This window comes from Malus sylvestris, chromosome 9 (assembly GCF_916048215.2).
Source record: "Malus sylvestris chromosome 9, drMalSylv7.2, whole genome shotgun sequence".
NCBI classification, from domain to species: Eukaryota; Viridiplantae; Streptophyta; class Magnoliopsida; order Rosales; family Rosaceae; genus Malus; species Malus sylvestris.
In genome coordinates this window covers 14,324,071-14,329,201 of record NC_062268.1, presented here as the reverse complement: position 1 = coordinate 14,329,201, position 5,131 = coordinate 14,324,071, and positions in this window count along the sequence as shown.

Genomic DNA, 5,131 nt, shown 5'->3' with positions numbered 1-5,131 from the left:
TATGTGATCTAAAAGTTGTAATTGTTACAAGCTTTATTCTTGCTTCTTTGAAAGTAAATTTTGTTGGAAAATTTGCTATCTCAAATGTTGTAGATGTTGTTCATATGAGCATGAATATTGGAGCTAAAATTTGGTGCCATGCTTTTGGGAAAATTCGGCCAAAATCAAAGGGTGAATTTTTGGGTTCTTGTTTGACTTGTTAAAAGTGTTTTAATGTGTTCTTTGGAACCCCTAAGTACCCTAGTTTGGTTAGATGTTATTTCCCTTAAGTAAGAATGGTTTTGGAATGTTTTTGGGTGGAAAAAGTTCATGGAAAAATTTGGGTTTTTCATGGATGTTCTTCATTGTTCTTGATGTTCTTGTCAAGAACAAAAAGGTTTGGTGTTTTGATTCAAAGTTTTGAATTATTTCATAAAGTATATGTGATATGTTTTTAAATGATTTATCATGTATTTAAAGTGTTAATTATTTGTATAAATGATGATTGAAATAATAATGATTGAATTATTTCATAAACATATCCTTTTACATACACTTGCATGTTTTTTGACAAAACTTACAAATCAACACACACACCACTCTTATCCTCTCCCTAAAACAGGCCACTCCCTCAATGGGAGTACTTTTGGGGCTTTTATGCAATTACATAAAGTTTTGATACTTTTGTGTAATTGCACTTTGGCCCAAAAGTTTACGTTTTTACGTTTAGGTCCAAAAACGCTAAAGGACAAATTGTTTTGATCCTTTAATGATGTTTTTGCATTATTAAAAGTTTGGGTTCTAGTTGTATTTACATGAAGTTGTGACTTTTGTGTATTATACAAAGTGACCCCAAAAGTTTTTGTTATTGCAATATGGCCCAAAAGTTGAGGTTAATTGCATGATGGCCCAAATAGGATGAGAACAAAATTGTTTTGTCTCTTTAAATGAGAATTGGATTTTCATTTTGTTTAGCTCCATTTAAATCAATTTTATGGATACAAAAACCAAATGAAAATGTTGCATTCATTAATTAGTTAAAGTGTTAATTAATTAAAGGGTGATTATGAACCTAAGCCTAATATAATTGAGCTATGTGAAAGGCGTTTCAAATTTGTTTGAACCATGGGAATGTGTAGATTAGATTTTGGTTGTAATTTGATTTGATCAAATGTTGTAAAAGGGCTTAAGCTCTTCTTTACTTTAAAGTAATTTGTTATATGCAAATGTTGTAATGAGCATAAGCTCACCTTTACTTTGAAGTACTTCTTTCTTGCTTTATACGATATGCATGAAAATGAAGTAGTTGGGTCCAACGCCCATAAGACAACACGCCTTAATGTGATTAAACGCGTAACTAAAATCAATCTTCATTCCTAGACCGAGGTTCAACACAAGGCTCGTGTTGAATCTAAACAAAGGTTCATAATCATCCTTAGGCCCTAAGACAACTATGTAGTCCATCAAATGAATGCAAAGTTTATGTTAGTAGTATCATATACTCTTGCTTTAAAAACCGTTTTAAAAGCATAGTGGGAGTATTATGTACAACTAAAACAATGAGATGGAACAATAGTTGTAATAGGACCAAAATAGTTTTAATAGAGATTAAAATGTATGTTTATATGTGATGAGACCTAAAACCCTCAACCAAACCAATATTAAGTTGATAAGCGAGAGATGTTTAGAATATCTCTTCGTGGCCTTCCACCGTGGTGGGATCCAATCGTTTATGACTTGTACACCGGCTTCACCCTATCATGGGGGAGTACACAGTGCATGCTTATACTCAGGAGGAATCCATATACATATGATGAGGTGAGTGTAGGCAACGAGGATAGCTATATATCGTATCATCGTGAGGCTATTCTTGAACCCCTTCACACACTAAGCATGGTGGGAAGAACTTAACTAAGTGCAATGGAACCAATATCATATCATTGTGAGGTTACATTCTCTAGAGGCCAAATAAGATGGGTACTTGCATGAGTTGCAAATGAGTAAGCGTACTCTCTCATTATTATTGTTGCTAGCCATATATCGTATCATCGTGAGGTGGGCTTGGTAATAGTGAGCCTCCCATAACCTACTAGGAGTTTCATCCAAAACTCTCGAATTCCTATGAGGGATATGGAATTTGCCAAAAATAGTGGGTGGTGCTATTTGATTTAAAGACCCAAATCAAATGGCTTAAAATCAATCAATTTATATTCGTTATGTATTTGATTACCAATATATTTGCAAACGCTATCCAACACTTGACAAAACCGAACGTTTAGTTTACGGACTTGGTACTACAAAACCATAGATTGTCTTTAATGGCTTGTAAAAGTACCAAAGTAGTCTCATCCTCACAATCTTACTATTGATAATGTATCATTAGAAGAATATGTTAGAAAAGGTCTATCATAAAGAGGACAACACTTTTAATGTCATAATTCTTCAATTACAATTTGTTGTATGAAGAAATAGGAGTTGCTTTGAACAACTCTTAGTCAATGCAAACACTTAGTGCTTGTTTCTTTGTTAAATGAACAAAGAACTTGAGAAGAAAGCACAAAGGCATGAACACTTTATGTGCCATGTTTCTTCACTTACAAATTGTTGTATGAAGAAATGAGAGTTGCCTTGTACAACTCTTGAAGGTTTGTAATTATGTTTAGAACATAATGGTTGGTTGACAAAAATAGTCCATTAACATGGACTTATGATGATTTTGAATCATTAAGTGTTGAAGTGATAAACCACTTAACGAGACGGAAACTAGGCAAGGACTTCACCTTTGTTTCCCTATCCTAATCGTTCACTAAGTTTATTGTAAACTATATAGTGAACAATAAACCACATGCTCTCCAAAATTGTTTGATGTGTATAACACAATTGAAAAAGGTTTCAAGAGAGATAGTGAGAGTTTAGGGACCATGACTAATGTAGTCAAAGGTGAAAGTCAAATAAAGAAGATAAATAACTCCAAGGGAACAAACTTTCTTTATGAAAGGATGGATATTGGAAGGGGTATTTGCAAGAAATGTCTTGCAAGTGTCAAGGACACACCTTTCGAAGGTGTTGTAAAATATTCTTGAAATAGTTCAAAACAGTTGGTTCTTCTACTTGAATGCATGATTCCGTATTAGTAACAAAGTTTTACAATCGTTGTAAAAGTGTGACTAATAAGAAGTAGAAGATATATGAGAGAAGAGAAGGTGCTTCACATTCGGAAAAGTGAATCAAATGTAGATCTCTGCGAAAGCAGATGGTACTTACTTCCTCATATGAACTACCAAAGAAATTGGAAAAACATAGATTGTCTTTGTATTCCAATTTTAAGGAACTAAATTCCGTCACTATGTGAAATGGATAAATGTTTTGTTTGACAAAACAATGTTCTTTATTAATCAATGATTAGATTATGGTAATCTAATTTATTATCTCTGTAGTAGAGATAATATGGTGGTGTTAACTGTTTAGAAAATAATGATGCTTAAAACCCAAAAGGTTGCAAGATAGTGACTAATCCCAACTAAAGTTGTGATACCTCTAAAACATAAAATATGAGTTGGTAAAAGATGGATGCTTTGGATCGTTAGATCCGGATCCAATACCTTCTTGTTAAAATTGTATGGAGGCGAAATGTTCGAATCTTTATTCTTTTGGAAAGAAGAAAGAATCACAAAGTTGTTGAGGGTAATTCACTTAGATGTTAGTGGCACTTGTCCACAAACATAATACTACTCATGTTGGATAACATTCACCGAAGATCACTCTCGGTTGGACTATAGTTTATTTTGAATAAACACAAGTCCGAATACTTTGCAAAATGTTTCAAAGAATTCAAGTAATGTAAGTTGATGAGTAAGACATCTAAAGTATGTACCTCCTTAGATTTGATCCAAGGAAAGATAACACTTTAGATAAGTTTCCTTGAAAGATATCAAGGAAAATAGCATCATAAGATAATGTATTTCTCCATTAGGAGAAGAACGAACTCGAATAAGATTTAGTTCGTTAGATGTTATCTATTACCCATATATAGGATATATACTTCTAAAACAATATGATTGTCAATGAGAAGATCTTCCAGTATTTTCATGACTCCATAAGATGTAGTTGGAAAGAAAGACAAATCTTAAGCATGTTAAAGATTTGGGGTTGTGTGCTAACAAGCAATATTTGTTTGATAACAATCTTGTGGGATATCCTTAAAATAACTTTTGGATATCGCTTCTATAAACCAACTAACAAATGTTGTTTTGTTGGATAGTTCATTGTAATTCTACAATGTGATTTGCCTAAAAGCAAATGAACGAGAGATAGAACTCAAAGAATGGGTTCTTTGAGAGACAAGAAAGTAATCAACAAATATAACAACCTAGTTCCTATACCACAAGCTCCAAGGTAGTCGATAAGGATTTAAAAACCGTCTCAGTTGAATGGTTTTGAACTTTATGACTATGTCATAGAGTTGCACCTCTTAATTCGAAAGAAATAAGAATGAAAATCCTTATGACTACATTGAGTGCATATACGATATATACTCAAGGAAATGGTAAAGTACCATTTGACTCGAAATAATGAAACCTTCAAAGCTAATTGGTAGCTTAAGGTGACTACAATCAAAGAGAATGGTTGACTTTAAAGGAACCATTTTTGACGTAGTCTTAGTTTCAATTAATTCGAAGATTGTTAGCTACAACTAAATGGTGATTCAATGTTTTGACATAATATGGGTTTCCGAAACCATTATTAAGATAGTCTTGATAATATATGTCTAAAACTATGAATCACAAGACATGAAAGTTGTAGAGATCCATCCATCATGGATCTTAGCAAGTTAGTGGGAGCTATTTGCATTTTATGAGAAAAAGGATCAAATCGTTTGATTTCTCATAAAGATGTAAATGAATCTTTTGTTTACTAGTTTTACAAAAGATTAGTGGGAGTTAATCATGTTCCTAAAAATTTAAATATATATGATATATTAATTTTGGAAATGAAAAGAATACTTCTTCGTTAAAGTTATGACTTTAATACATTATATGAAGATAGAATGTATATGGGAGATATAGTCTATATACATGGGATGGAAATCTATAATGATATATTTCATGATATAATTGGATTATATCAATCCCTAATAATAGACAATGGATGC